General features: G+C 41.4%; 1 protein-coding gene across 4 annotated transcripts in view; it reads left to right on the top strand.

Moving 5' to 3' along the window:
* Positions 1-475: 475 nt before the first annotated feature.
* znf462 (zinc finger protein 462) overlaps positions 476-16,436 on the top strand; it is a 49,254-nt gene continuing 33,293 nt past the window's right edge. For all 4 annotated transcript variants that reach the window (XM_029515276.1, XM_029515278.1, XM_029515277.1 and 1 more), the window contains exon 1: positions 476-624. The gene's annotated coding sequence lies outside the window, so the exon portion shown is untranslated. The remainder of the gene's footprint in view (positions 625-16,436) is intronic.

Raw genomic sequence — 16,436 nt, forward strand, 5'->3', positions numbered from 1 at the left:
TGATTGATGGGTGCGTGCATTCTTTTTTTAAAAGTCAATGGTAATTAAAAATGCATTCCTGACATAGTACATATTTCAAATGTCCATATTTGCTCTCCGTTAACAGCCACCTATCTGTCTATCTATGTTGTTGTTGTTCGTCTGGTTCAAGTGTTGTTGAAGCAGCATCACCACCACCACCAAAGTGAACTGCAGATAACCCCATGACGTGGCACCCACGGTATGGAAAGCCTATATAAAATTGCCGGTGCCCGCATGTATCTGGTGGTGGTCTGAGCCGCTGATAAGGCTTTGCAGGCTATCTGACTTCAGTCTAGATGAAGGATGAGCTTCTCAGACAGAGACGCTGTCCATCCTGCTGATGCTCCCACGTCTCGTCGTAAACTCTTGTGCACCCTCTGGTGCTTGCTAGTCTCCCAAACTTCTTTGTGTAGCCTGCTTTGCAGATTGTCTTCCTTGTCTGTGTGGTTGCTCATTATTCAGAGACAGACGGATCTCAGGTCATCTGCAGCTGCAGCAAAGGAGAAGCAGGAAAGATGGCGATCATCCATTAGAACGACCGGGCGCACGCATGAAATACGAGGACAACTTTTGGGAGGATCGCTCGAGGAGAAGATTGTACTAGTGAGTTTTGCTTTTTGTTTTTTGTTTTTTTAACACTCTTGCTCTATATTTCCAGGTTCGCCAAGATTTTCGGCTGGTCTTTCAAGGTCTGCGAGAACGTCGGTATGGTAGATCATGGGATATAATGTGGAGAGCGCCTCGTGAATGACCTGGAAAGAGCTGATCCCCCCTCGGGTTTTCCTTTTTCTCTCTTTTTTTTTTTATTATTTATTTTTTTTTGGCTCCTTATAGTCCAGGTTCAGCCGACTTGGGGAGCGGAGGAGATTTTAATTTATTTTATTATTTTTTAGTCGGTTGGGTGCACCCATGCAGCCCAAAGTCAAGTGGGTCTTCTCGCTTCCCACTTAATATCCTAACCAACCTACCGCTTCCTCGCTTATGTCGCCTTTCGGTTTGTTGTCAAAGTGACACACGGAAATGGACGCGGCGGTCTGAGAGAGAGGCTCGCCTGCGTGTTTTTATTTTTTAAGGAAGGAGAAGAAGAAGGAGGAGGTGGAGGTGGTGGAGGTGGTGGTGGGGGAGAGGACAGCAACCGGGAGCGGACTGTTTTTGTTATTCTGACATGTCTGGTCAGAGTAAGGGGGACCGCCGGCCCCGGCTGTGCGTGCCCGTCCCCCCCTTCTCTCCGGCCGGCCGCGCGTGTGGTTGCGCGTTAGCTTCATGGAGAAGCCATTGCACGGATTGCTCTCCTCTCCCAAGCAGCCTCCATTAGCGACACGGAGGAGCTGGCATAGCCGCTGGTCCAGTCACACACACACACACACACACACACACACACACACACGCATTAGGAAAGCCATGTCCAGTGTGAGGAAGCTGTGTGTGCTCCTCTCCTTTTTTTAAAGAAAAGCAGAGGGAGCTTGTCTGGCTCTGGCTCGGTTCTCCACAGGGTTGGAGCTCCATGTCTCTGGCTGCCTGGTGAAATGAATGTAAGCGCTGCGTGGCTCTCTCTTTGCGTTTATTTGAATGTTTGTTCTTATTGCTGTTTTTCTGGCTACATTGTTAGCTCCTCTTCCCCACCACCACCACCACCACCACCACCACCTCCCTCCCCTCTTTGCCCCCCCTGCACAGTTTGGATGCCTATTTATTTGCTGTCACTGGGTCTCAAGTCAGGTATGTGTCACACCAGCAGGGCTTCACCATAAAATGGAGGAAAGCAGATGAGTCTCCAAGGAGAGCCTTGGAGTCAGACAGACAGGATCCCTCACGCCAGAACAAAGGTTGTGTTCAGGGGGGGTTGGTCACAATTACTTCTTCTTCTTCTTCTTCTTCCTTTGCATCTTTTTCTGCTCCAAAGTTTTTGTCTGCTAGAGGAGGAAGAAGAAGAAGAAGAACTCCAGAGGAAAAAAAGTGAGGCTTGATCCTATAGTGGGTCTTTCAAGGTTAACTCCGTGAACTTGGAGGTTTGATTTACATAATTAAATACAACTTTGCTCGTCAGATATTGTGGGATTTGCTCTCTCTGTTTCTTCCTAACTATCTATGGCTCTCTTCTTCTTCTTCCGTTCTTTTTTAAAGATGTGCAGCTGACACTTTTGGACAGTGCATGTTTGTGACTGTGATGGCTGAGGGACACATGGATGAGATAGGAATTCTAATGCTGAATAATGCAGTGTTTTGGCCATGCAGGCGGTTAATGTTCAACAAAGTGGTCTCCACACACACACACACACACACACACACACACACATCCCCTCACTCTGTGTGTGTGTGAGTGAGGTACTGGCTGTTGCAGACTCTTTCTGAGTGGAAGTTCTCCAGATTTTTGTTTCTTCGTTTTGGATGTGGCTTTTCGTCACATTTCTGCAGTTGTCTACACTTACACATCATGAAATGTAAATGTAAACTGCCTGGGTTTTTGTAATTAGTTACACTGGAATCTCCTTTTTTGGTGGGGGGGTCGGTGACACGTGCCTGTTAACGCATGATTGTGCTTATTTATTTGGTGTTTTGGGTATCTTTAAGTTATTTGGACTGATGGATCAGGCTGTTGGTCAATAATCCACAAGCTCTTGATTATTCATTATTGACCAACAATAATTTACAAAATCCACTGTTCAACCTGGGGTGACATTTCATACACAATATCCTTAAAGGTATCTGCTGACCACCCTGTCAGGAAAGTGGAAGTGTGTTTGCTAGCTGGAGAGTGTGTGTGCATGTATGTATGAGAGTGTGGCTGTGCGACGCTCTGCAGTTCCCCTGGCCACTGTGTGAAATCTTGCTGACAAGGAGACTGTGAGCTTGACACACTGTGCTGCGACAATGCTGGGGCTGAGAAGAGCAATCAAAATGGTGGCGATGCTCCTTCTCCCTGTGGCAGGGCAAACAGGTTCTCAAGGAGGAGCCGATAGAGGGTGGCCAGGCAGGAATCTGCTGCGGTCGACACATTTGTCTCACAGACGGGCTGGAAATGGTCTGGTGGATAGTGGAGGTTCTTTGATGAGTCCAGTCATGAATCCTGGATGTGGTGGTGATGATGTTGTTGTTGTTTTAAGATTATTTAGTTTTGCAGAAAGCTCAGAAGCTACACAGGTTGTCTCTGTCACAGTGTTCTGCTTCCTTGCTGCTAGAGTTTGTGTTGTAACTTTCACAAGTCTCCAACACATTCTTAACTCCTTCTCAATTGTGAAGCTTATTCATGCTACAGCTGTAGCTTATCTGTGTGCTCAGGTTTTCTGTTCTGCTCCCCTGTTAAGGTCATGTGAGTCAGAGATGTTTGCTTGTGGTTTTGCCAGAGGTGGTATTTCCAGTCCAGTTTGTGTTATAGTAAAACAAGCCTGGATTACTAAAGTAATCCCAAATGGGCAGCTGCTTAGAAGCTGTAGACTCTCAGAAGCCCCTGTAGTCCCCAGGTCCTCCAAGCAGCAATTAAATAATTATAGATTTGTCTGCTAATAAAAGTGGAAATTTGAATAAGAAAGGTCCTGCATTTTTATCCAATCTTGGGGTCACATCTTGATGGCCTGTGGCCAAACTGAAAGGTTTAGTTAGTCCATTGTTCATTTGATTGAGTTAAAAAAAAAAAAAAAAATCAGTTTCACTAAATATTCTGGTTTTCAGCTCAGGATAACCTAATACAATGATAAACTGGTGCCTTTGTCACAGTTTGTGTTGGTAAAATTTTTTGCTTGACAAGATATTCACATATGCTATCAAGTCTCACTTTTTAAAGATGTTTTTGCAACAAAAAGGTGAATCGATTAATCAAGAAAATAATCATCAGATCAATCAATAATGGAAATGATTGTTAGTGGGAGCCCTCCTAAGTTAAATTCAGAATTTTAAGTATTCTTATTAATTTTCTCCTAACATGTCGCATATCTTTAAATAATTTTGTGTGTAATCAATTTATCGGGAGCTAAATGACACAGAGCACCCTGGAGGATGATAATATTTCAGCATAGAATTTAGAAACACTGTTTCTAGCACTCGAGGCAAAATGCATTGAGGGAACGGGTATATGTGTGTTTACGCAGCTGTGTATTATTCAAAGTACCTAGCAACATGCCATAAGACAGTACACCATGATATAACAACACAAATGTTTAACAATGGCATTAATATTTCATTTTTCATATTTACTCTTGTGGGCTTAATTGGAATTTTATCACCAAAAGTAAATATTTGTGGCACACTTGGAGTGTGACAAGTGCTGTCAAAGTAAACTGGCTGAAATTCACCTCTGCATTAAATATTAAGTACAAATCATTCCTGCAGTTCAGCTTTAAGGTGATGAGGATGGAAGTGAACTAAGGTGGATACATTTTTGGGGAGAAAAAAAAAATTACATAACTGGATTTTTGCAAGGTATTTCAGGATTACACTAAAAAAGCTCAACAGAGAGGACAGAGGATTAAACAGGAGAGACTTCTGTGATGGTTTGAACACTGGGAGGAAGCAGTTGTGAAGCTCATCACTCACTTGGTTGCTCTCTCTGGCTCTCGTATTTTTCACACACTCGCACACACACATACATCTGCTCTGTCTTTCTCCCTACCTCTCTTTCATTCACTCTCTCATATTGGGTGATGCACTCCTCCATTCTTCTCTACCTGGGGCAGTGAAGAAGGCTAGGGAGGCACACAAAAGCAAATTGAAATGCTCCAGTGAGTGCTTTCTTGACATGATGCATGGCTCATGAGATGCAGCCTGGCCGTGCTGCTACACTTGTAAGTGTGCTGAGACACACAGGCCCTCTGTCCACAACTCCATAGTCATTGCAGCATAGCACAGAAAAAGTATATGACTTGCTACTTGCTGTACCATTTTTCTGACCTTCTTCTCTCAAGGAACACATCCACGCAGTGTTGGATTATGTTTATTGGGACCATAATTTTATGCTGTTAAGCTAGGTAAAGGCCTGTTTGAAAGACCTTGAGACAACATCATGTCACCGTTTAGAACAAGGAAGTGGCTTGTTTGAGGTGTTATTCCAGTTTCTGTTGTCAGTTGCCACGTTACACTGCTGCAAAACTGGTTCCTCCTCTCTGCTTTCTATCAGACCATCAACAGCTCACCATTGCCTTTCCCCTTTTGTAAAAAAAGAATTTGTAGCTGAGACACTGTCTATCTTTTCTTCTCTTTTTATACACATGCACTGTTGCTATATAGGGAGAAAATTTTACAGAGAAACAAAAGATTCAGGTATAAAGCAGCAGTTTTTTCCAGTGATAGAGATTAAGTCTTCTGTGCAGCATCCTCAGGTTTCGAGACTAGGTTTAGGATTCACGCCCTTCTTTAATAAGACACAGTGAACCAACTCTGTCAGCCTCGAGCTGCCTGTGGTGGAAAAAATCCTGAATTCTTTGGAGACGCCCGTTCCTTGGGCAGTGTGGTGCCACCGGACAAGGCCTTCATTGAGCAGGAACAGGAGTGGTCTTGTAGAAGCGATCCACACTGGCTCGGCCTACGAAGCAACAGAGCTGTCCAAGGACGATTAAATATTTAGGAGCTTGGAAAGGAGGTCTCAGTGGTGAGTTAATATTGATGGGTCTATCATCTTTCCCTTCTCAAAGTTGTAGAGTAGCCTTGAGAGGTCAGTTTGGTGTGAAACTTGACATCTGACATCTCTTCTTAGATAAACTAACTAGCAGCCTTAAAAAGATTGCCACCACTCACCCTTTCCTCCAATGTGTCTATGAGGAAACCAAACTGACTTTTCAGCTCCTCTTTGTCCTCTTTTGGTCACTCTGAAATACTTGTACATCATGGTTTGGTTGTAACCTCACCCACTGCCTGTAACTGTAGTAACTGCCATGTCAGGCTTACAAGGAAGTCAGCATTGCAGTATTGTCTGGCAGTCGTCCACTGAGCAGTACTCATAAGAAACCCTTGAGTGCATCTCCCAGCCTTTTCTTGAATTCCTTTTTTTTTTTTTTTTTAAGTTTATTGTGGAATGAGATACTCCTGAAGATATTTTAATAGAAAAAGGGAAACTCAAATGAAACCTAGACTTTTGATCAAGATGAGATACTCAGTTGAAGATTTTTTTGAGGCTGAATTGGCACCTGAAATTCTGCTTTAAATCCCTTGAGTTTGTTCTTCACATAGGTCATCTGAGTTGATGCAGAATTTATTTGAGACAGAAGCAGATTGATTTATGTCAGGAAATGGTTTCCAAGGATAGATGGACTACAAGGCTGTGTGGAATGTCAGGTTTCCTGGAGTAATTGTCCTTGTGGAAATACACTTCCTGGTTTCTCTCCAAAATCTGTCCTTGGGCATCCTTCACTTACCCAACTCTCCAGTGCTGTTTATTTAGCCCTTGAACCGCCGTGTTGCAGTTTCAGGAGATCTGAATGAATCATATTTTCTGCCTCACATGTCTGACTGTGTGCATGTACAGTTTAGACGTGTGAATTGTCTGTGGAGCAGCAAAATCATTCAGTTTTCTGTAGCCTACTTGTGTACAGTACACGATAGAATAGTAATAGAAATTTTCTGTTCAAGCTCAAGGGAAGGAACCTCTTGAGAAAACCAAATATATCTACCTATTCTTTCCCATATAACATTGTTAAAATAATCACGCCTTAGGCAATTAATTAAATTGTGCACTTAATCATTTTTTGGGTGGAATATTTAATATTGTTGCTGAGGGTTGCCCCAAGTTTTATCTTTTATGCTTTTCAGTGGAGAAATATAGATTCTTACCTCTGCCATAGTAGCACAAATGCATGTTAAGACCATGTCAGGGCACTTGTGTTGTTCTAGGGAAGCATATCTTCTTAAAGTTTCTGAATGACAGGGTGGCTTAAAGCTCCATATTTAGACACACAGTCCTCAGATCTTTACAGCTTATGAAGAACATCAGAGCTGCACTCTAGGTGGCCATCTTTGTAGAAAACACAAACCACGCATCTCACTTCTGCTTTTGCTGACTGTCATGACAGTCTGCAGAGGAACCAACAAGAGGGGAAGCTGCCTGCTCAGGTCTGCACTTTTAAAGTTAAACACTTCCATCTGTGTAACAAGATAGCAGAGTGAGCAGAGGCAGCTCCACTTCAGCTGAGCAGGACAGTCCAAAGACCTTGAGGAGCACAAAATGGTGGATGGCCATGCCACTGATACTCTGGTGTGATTGGCTGCGTCGCCTTGGCCACAGTGGGGCTGGCTGTGTGAAATGGAGTCCTCTGTGTGGAGCGTTGGCCCAGCCTCAGCTCTGATGCAGAAGATAATTCTGTCAGCCCTGAGAGAGAGAGAGAGAGGGAGAGGGAGAGAGAGAGAGAGAGAGAGCGCGAGCGAGCAAGCAAGCAAGCAAGAGCACAGCCAAGTGAGGTGACTGTACTAAAAGAAGGTTGAGCAGTAGACTTCCCGAGAACTCCAGCCATGCATGCCTGCTAGCTTCCACTCCTTCTCTTCACACAGCTACTTGATTTCCTGATTTCTGACTTTGCTTATTAACTGCATTTTTCATTGGGTGCTTTTTGTAGTGAACAGACATGGTAGTGTCTAGAGAAAAGATCAGCTAAGATGAAAAGGTTCCTTTTTTTTTTTTTGGTACCATTACCAGAAATGAAGAGAGAAACTATGTATGGTTATTCATTATCTAACCTTCACACCCAGAAGGCTTTAGCTGAGGGATTTACCAGCCTGTTTGCTGCTTTGTGAAAATTTAAGGCTGCAAGGTCACATAACTCTCTTCTCTGAAGCCTCATGATTAAAACGTAAATACAGGAGAAGTAAAAGAGTGGAGGTGTTTGAATTTGAATGGACAGTTTTTTATATATATATATATTTTTTATTTATTTATTTATTTATTTTTTTCCCTCTATGGTGAGTTTTCACCATGACAACCTGAAGACAGTGCCCTCGCGAAAGATGGCTATTAATGCCTGTCTCTTAATCTGTTTGGTCATTATCTTCAGTGCAAAAGAGGCCAAATGTTGCTACTGAGTGCTCTCTGTTGCAACCGTCCCCCTTTTCAGGAGGAACAATCTGAACCCTTTGCTAAGCACAAAGGCTACCCTTGGAGCAAGGTTACTTGTACCATCATGACCAGCTTCTTTTTTTTTTTTTTTTTTTTTTTTCTCTGTGCAGCTTTAGAAAAGAAACACGGAATTAGCAAGTTGGATGTCTTGGATTGCAAGAGGAAATGCCTTGGTTTAAAAAGGAGTAATATAAAGAGGAGATTGAGTGCAGTGATATAAAGTATTAAAAGCTGTCTGACTGGATGGGTGATGTCAGGTAACCATCTGTCAGAGAGAGACAGGCTGACACAGGCACTGTCTGACCTTGCAGTATGGATGGCCCAGACATAAAGCAGAAAATTATCATCTCTTTCTGGGATTAGTATTGCACCTGAAAGTCGTGCTAATGACATCCCTCTCGGCATCTCTCGCCTCCTCTGTCTTTCTTTTTGATGTGAGAACTTTCTTGAAGGCCTTCAGTCAGCAAAACACTTTGACATCCAAAGATCAAAATCGTTCAATCCCCCAGGCTATGCTCGTCGTCATTTGTTGTGGAGGTGGTACAGGTTCATATTGTGTAATGCATTAATGTTGATTTTGGATCAGATGAAATCTCAAGCATGATATTGTTGAGTAAACCAGTTCTCGGGGCAGTAATTCTGTTTCCGTCTCATTGTGTTTCTTCAAACCAGTGTTCACTCAATTTAATAGGATGGTGCTAAGCTTACACAAACTTCTCCTTTACCCAGAATCCTTAAGGGCTGCCTGGGTCTGCTGCTGTGAGGTTTCTTTTTTACGCCCTCTGAATGTGACACTAGTGAAGGTCAGACTGCAGACAGATCAGCAAAGCTCGCTGGATTGCAGCGTCTGAAAGGCTCTGCACCTGTATTTACCAGTCCTCTGAGACAATCTGGGATTACTGTGCTGGTTTCACACACACACACACACACACACACACACACACACACAAAAATCAGCTTCCCTTTTCTTATTCATTCAGTTTAAGTAACTAGTAAAAGAAAGTGAAACGCAAAAGGTGACTATTTGTATTTCCTCTGTGCTCAGAATGAGTAAACGTTTAGGTTGTAGGGGGATGGACATACCTCATTAATTTGGGGTTGTGAAAGTTTTGAGATTCATTTTGTTGCATTGAAAATCATTAAATCAGCTAATCTTGCACAAATGAATTGAACTGATTCTAATTACATCAAGTAAAACTAGATTTTAAGGGAATATGACGAGAACCACTGCAACATTTGCTTACAGCGAGTAAAATAAGTACTGAACACATCACCATTTTTCGCTGTAAATGCTATTGAGATGAAACTTTTACCAGATGTCAGTAACCCAAGTAATCCATACCTAAAACAAAAACAAAACATAAGTTAAGAAATGTAATTATGTGTCATGGAATGAAAAAAAGTATTGGAACACGCTTACTGAGTTTGTACTAAAGCCTTTGTTGGTAATGACAGCTTCAAGACGTCTCCTATATGAAGAAAATAGTTTCATGCATTGCTCAGTCGTGATGTTGGCCTGTTCTTCCACACAAACAACAGGTTCTGCGGGGTTTTCAAAGAACTTAGTTCTTTCCATAGATTTTTCTATTGGGTTCAAGTCAGCTGATTGGCTGGGACTTTCTGGCAGCTTTATTTTCTCTGAAACCAATTGAGTTTTCTTGGCTGTGTGTTTGGGATCATTGTCTTGCTGAAATGTCCACCCTTGCTTCATCTTCATCATCCTGGTAGAAAGCAGCAGAATGTCTCTGTGCATTTTTACATTCAACCTTCCTTCCTTATATATGAAATTGGCCAGTTCCATAGGATGAAAAACAGACCCACACCATGATCTTCCCACCTTTTAAACGTAGGTATGGCATTTTTGGAATCATGTGCAATGCAATATGACCTCCAAACATGGTGTTTATTATGGAATCCAAAGAGTTCAGTTTTGCTATCGTCTGACCAGACTGTATTCTCCCAGGTTTGTCTAACTGTTGTGCAGGGAACTTTTTTTTGTGAGCGCGTGTACAGGCCACAGCACTTGAGTGTATAACTTACTGTTTTCTTTGAAGCAATTGTACCTGCTAATTCCAGATCTCTCTGGTTGTCCAAGTGGTCTTTGGCTCTTGGACATCTCTGAAAATTGTTTTCACTCCTCTGTCAGATATCTTTTGAGGAGCTGTTGATCGTTGCCGGCTTATGGTGAAATCATGTTCTTTCCACTTCTTATGGCCCCAACAGTGATCATTGGAATATTCAGAAGTTTAGAAAGCCTTCTCCAATCAATGCAGTGCCTTTTTGCACTTCCCTGTGTTATTTCCACATTATTACACATAATTTATGGACATCAGTGGTTTGATTTCTTTGCACGTGTGGAGTGCTTGGGCTGTTACAGACATCTGGTAAAAATTCAATCTCTCAATGGCACCTTTAGAAATATATTTACTGAGGAAAATGATGACACGTTCAATATTTATTTCAACTGCTGAATAGTCATAAAATCAGATTTAATGCATTAAATCTGATTTTAGATTTATAACTTATCTAAGAGAAAACAAACTTCACAACTTGTAAAATGTAATGGTACCATCAGGACCTAATCTGGATCAGGTCATCTCTCTATGATGGATGTTCATGTAAAGCGGAAGCCCTAAAGGAAAAGACTACCAAGAGGCCAACAACAAAAGCTAAAAATATCTGAGGAACCGTATAGCAGAGTCAGTCCAACAACATGAACTTATCAGGAGTTTTCTGTGTTCTACGTACTTCTAAACTGAGCAGTCAAACGACACCGTAAAGAGAAAAATGATACCGAAAATGTTATTTGTGAATCCAAGGTAGGATTTTTGATCTGGATTCTTAAATACAAAGCTCATCTCCCTTCACACAATTCTTAAAGTGACATTTCAAGTTTCAAATGGCAGACCTGAAAGGGAGAATACATTTACCAGTTCACCAAACAGTCGAACAGAATAGATTAGAAGACAATAAAATGTATTCTAATGAATTTGTAAATACCTCAAAAACCCCAGGGGCAAATTACTTCCTGTCTCCAGAAGTGAGCCAGTGCAGTCCTACGTCATTGGTCTCTCTCTATACTACATTCAAAGCAGTCCATGTAACTTGTGTTGCAGCTGAGGCAACCTTGTGTAATTAAATGGATAATGGTAACACTAAATTGGACAGCGGCCTCAGAAAATATCGAGACCCTTTCAGTTGTTGCACAGTATGTTGTTTGAATTGATCATCATACAATCTGCAATGACATAATGAAAAATATCCATTTTTACAAATTTTAGCAAATTTCTTAGAAGTTCAAAACCGAAATCTCTTCCCCTGACCATCCAGTTAAATTGAATAACCAGACAGGAAGAGTCATTGTCAGGGAGGTGGCCCTGGTCCCAGTGGCCAGCTAAAAACAGAGAGGTCCTTCAAGAAAACCTACTCAACAGAGCACGCAACCTGAGACTGGGGTGACCTTTCTGCACGACAAAACACGCAGCCAGGACAACACTGGAGTGGCTTCAGGACAAGTCTCTGGCTGTCAGCGAGTGGCCCAGCCAAAGCTCAGGCTTAAACCCACAGAACATCAGTGGAGAGGCCTGAAGATGGCAGTTTCAAGACCTCACAGCCAATCTGGTGACACTTCATCAGCCAGAAAAAAAAAACTGAAAACAGCTGATTCAGGTGTGCAAAGCTTGTAGAGACATAAACAACTTGAAGCAGTGACTCCTGGTAAAGGGGCGTCTCCAAACTGCTGAAAGTCTCAGTGCAGCTGCAGTGGAAAGAATTGTTATATATATTTATATATTACTAAAAATGGCTTTTCACTCTGTTGTTTTGTCTTATTTTTGGATGCTAATGGGCAAAAATTGAAAATCTTTAAAATGAAAGTCACAACACAGTGAAGTCTGAATAAAGAGAGAGAGGTCAATAAAGAATGTGTTATTTCTCATATTAAATATCTACTTCCTTTTAATTCAGGGTATTTTGGTCAAGCGCATGTGGGCTGGACATGGAGCTTATGATGAAGATGTGCTGGAAGAATGTTTCTGGTGAAGGCTGTTAGCTGGTTAATGGTTGACCTACTTTCCTGAATGCCATATGCTTCCTGAAACAGATTTGTGGTCAGATTAACGCTAGCGTTTTTAGTCAGGTGGCAGAAAATATCTCATGACAATGTTGATGATTTTATCCACTCACAGAGCACAGACACATTTCGGACCATTCACAGTTGCTTCATTCATTATTTACTTGATATGGCCTCAGCAGTGCAACCACGGGGACCCAGATGTGTCGCTGGGTGATTTAAGATGATTATTAATGCTTCTCAATCTTCCATCTTTTTTTGGTTATCATTTTTACCTCAGAGACCAAAAACTAAATCAGAAACTACAGAAATCATCCCCTGAGATGAAATGTACACCAGAGTTTGGGTATATTCAAAACTTTAACTCGTCAAAATATTAGAAGTTGAATTGTTTTCCAGCAGCTTACAGGGTTATTTGTGAAGGCATTGCTCTTGTATTTCCAGCTCTATTTTTGTCTCTTCTGTTATACTTAATGCCATTCCCATCCCTTTCATTCCATTTCAACAGATGTCTGAAGAATGTTATGACAAAACGTTCATACTGAATATTATTGATTCCTCACATCTCTTCTGAAAAGGCCTGGACCATTGATCGGCCAGGTGGGATCGATGTCTCATCTCTGTGTATTCAGTTTTCCTCAAATGAGCAACGCCATGTGGTCATTTAAAGAAGCTCTCTGCTCAGAGCACAGGCGGGGGGGCTGCTGTCCAGCTCACTTCGTCTTGTGAACATGAGCCATAACACATTTCCAGTGAAATAGATATGCTCATCAGCACCACATGATATCAGTCTGTGTATTGAGACTGTGGCATTGTGAATTAATCACAGTGTCAAAATATTGGATTAAAGTAAGTTATAAGCATATTATTGCATTTATGTGCATGTTCAGTAATGAAGTCACAGATTGAAGTGACCGCAAATACCTCTAGTGCAGCATCTTCCACCATATCTTCGTTTATAGGTTTCATTGTTTTTAAATCATAAGAAGAAACTTCTTTTTTTAAGATGTGGGAAGTAAAATAATCAAGAAAATGAACAGAGTAACTGATAAAAAGCAGTCTTTTTCACCACTATTAACAAAATCAGTGGCTCATTGGATTTTTTTTCTTTTCTCTCGCTTACTTTCCTCCTCGCTGCTGTCTCCTTGTTGAATGATGACCCTGTTTACTGTAAATCCAGTTGTCTCTTCTGTAACAGGAACCCTCAGACCTGTGTACGTGGACACATTGGTGTGAAAATAAGTTTGAATTGAGTATATTTTGCAAAATTATTATATATATATATAATAATTTTGCATAGTGATGCACAGCACCCAATATATCTCGCTTTAAATGCAGAGTTGTGGATGGATCTGTCAATAAGATGAGACTGCAGCACAGTATTGGACTATGAAGGTCAGTCAGGTTGGACCAGTTTTTCTCTTTTGAACCAGTGTTGTTATCTGCTACCGTGCCAACAGATAAAAGCCTAGCCGTGAGCCTACAAGGGTGTAAGCTGCATGCAAGCCAAAGAATTGCCACACACCAGATGCAGGGTTTTGCGGGGGGGGGGCTTGCTTGCTTGCTTTCAGGGCATCATCCCTAATCTAAACCAAAAGGACTTCCAAAGTGTGTACCAAGAAATTTTTGTGCTATCCTATTTAGGGAATAAATGATCTGTGACATATTCAGACCCCGTAGCTTTAATGTGTGCTCTGAGACCTTTCAGGTGAGGCTAATCCGTGAAAAATCCAAGACAAGTGACGCTGGAGTTCTGTGCTTTCTAGGTATTCTTGATTGAACTGTGTGACAGTGATTTTAGGCTCAAGCACAAATGGCTGCAGGTTGGCTGAAAGTAGAAACGTTAATTAACCTCACTGGTTGCCCTTTGGCAGGGTTTTCGAGGCCTGTGGCAGACATGTGCTCCCTTTTCAGAAAAACAAGGAATGATGATAACTGTGTCAGACCAATGTGAACAGTATCATTTCATTTAAATGTCTTTGTATTGTCAGATTTTATTTAACGCTTTAATATCTGATTTTCTCTTTCATGTTGGAAAAATGAGGTTCAATGTTTACCCTCTTTTCACTCAGACTTTAATTAATTCATTAATTAATCATGAAATTCATTATTAGTTGCATGTTATAGATTGTATGAACTCTCCCATGAGGCTTTACTCACTAAAACCTCAACTGCTTACAATATTATTGGAAATAATCCAAAAAGTTTTAATTTCCATCAATGTTTAAATATGTTTTGAAATAATAGTTTATCCATATCAATTGAAAATGCAGGTGTCAAAGCTCTTGGTGGCCCTGTTACAAAGATTTCTGCTTCATATAGTGAAAATCCTATACATATTGTCCTTTATGAGCAGATTAAAATCTTACTTTAGGATGCTTTCCTTTCCTCAGTTTTCCTAATAGTTCAAATGCACTGTAGTCTTTTACATCCTTTGCTCATCTTGAGCTAGATGGAAAACATGATGGTGCAAATTTTCTTAAGAAGTTCTAAACAAACAGCAAAATGTGCCTGGTGATAAGTGTTGCCCATAACAGAAAGTCCTTCAGAGTGAAAAGCACTGATGTTTCAATGAGCGTCAATGCTGGGGAGAAAAGCAGTAGTTAGCCTGCAAATTAAATAATAAACTAACTAATTACTTTGTTAATCTGCTTATTATTCATTAAATGTTGGAAAAGAATAAAAAAGGAACATCACCATTTGTTAAGTAAAAGCAGCATTAATGAACCGCTGATTCTTGAACTTAGTATTTATTAATCCCCAAACGCCCAGTTTCAGTTTCAGTTTCTTGACAGACTGCAGGACATTTACATCCAGAATTTGATGACATCCAGTTGAAGCCATTCTTCCTTCTATCTTTCCAATACCTCCTGTGCCACCAGCTGCCACACAAACCCACAGCTGAATATTTCAACTTCATCCTTAAAATTTGGCAAAATGCTGTATTCATTAAATGCTGCTCCTTTTTTCTCCAAAGATGTGTCTGTGCTCAACTGGCTGAATTTTCTTTGAAACGTGTTTCCAGAATGCCTCTGGATTGTCCAGATGTTTCTTTGCATACTTCAGACTTTGACTTTTGTGATGAGGTCAGGGGTTCAGTTTTCCACTCATGATTCTCCCATGTAGTCCCTGTTTGTGCTGCAGACTGAGCGAGTGAAGCACCGCTCCTGTGTCCGCTCACTGCAGTTTCTTTGCTCTCGTACTGAGGGTCTCTGTCCAGCAGATGTGCAGTTTTATCTGAAATTCTCTTAGTCTTGCACATCTTGCCTTGTCCTTTTGTTTAACAGCTGTTTCTTCGGGATATTTCAGCCTGAAACCAGTTAGCTATCTTTTTTAGAGCCTTTTGTTGGCATCAGGTGCAGTTGATTCAGGAAGACTCCTTTTTACACTTTATGTTGTATTGATGAAATTAAATTTACACCCAATAATGCAAATGAAATCATGTCAACTTTAATACAAATCAAAAGCTTTTTTCCCCAAATATATTCAGAGCGTTGATTCAGTGCTTTGCAGAATCCCCACTGGTAGCAGATCACTTTGAGTTTTCTTGGACAACTCCCAACACACTGTGCACATCTGGATTTGGGCAGTTTGTCCCATTCTTCTCAGCAGATCCTCTCAAGCTCCATCACATTGAATTGGAAGCATTAAGACTGCCATCTTTGCGTCTCTCTGTTGAGGTTTACAGCCTGGTGTTCCTCTGGTGCACTCAGTCATCACAGCTGACCACAGGTGGACTTGTGTTTTACACAAATCTCACGAAAAATTAAAACAATGATCAGACATCAGTTTACAGCCACCACAAAGAATCTGAAGGTTAATTGCAAATATGACACTATTCCTTTCACCAATGATTTCAGTGTAAACATCCATCCATCTTCTACCATTTCTGGGTTGCGGGGCTGCTGAGGGTGAGGGGCGGGGTCACCCTGGACACGGCCAACACACAAAGACAAACCGAGACGGACAACCACTCACATTTCAAATTCACACATACGGTCAATTTAGAGTCACCAGTTAACCTAGACATGAATGTCTTTGGACGGTGGGAGGAAACCCACGCAGACATGGGGAGAATATGCAAACAGAAAGTTTGCACAGAAAGGACGCAGGCCGGGAACTGAACCCGTGACCTTCTGATGGTGGGCCGACAGCTAACCACTACGCCGCCATGCTTGTGCCATATATCAATCAAATGACACAAATGATTCCTGTCTGAGATTAAATGTCTATACATCTATATATCAATCAGTACAGTAGCAATTTGTCTTATTGTCCAGCTGTAATAATGCCGTTACCAGGTTTAGG

The sequence above is a fragment of the Echeneis naucrates genome, chromosome 12 (genome assembly GCF_900963305.1).
Source record: "Echeneis naucrates chromosome 12, fEcheNa1.1, whole genome shotgun sequence".
NCBI classification, from domain to species: Eukaryota; Metazoa; Chordata; class Actinopteri; order Carangiformes; family Echeneidae; genus Echeneis; species Echeneis naucrates.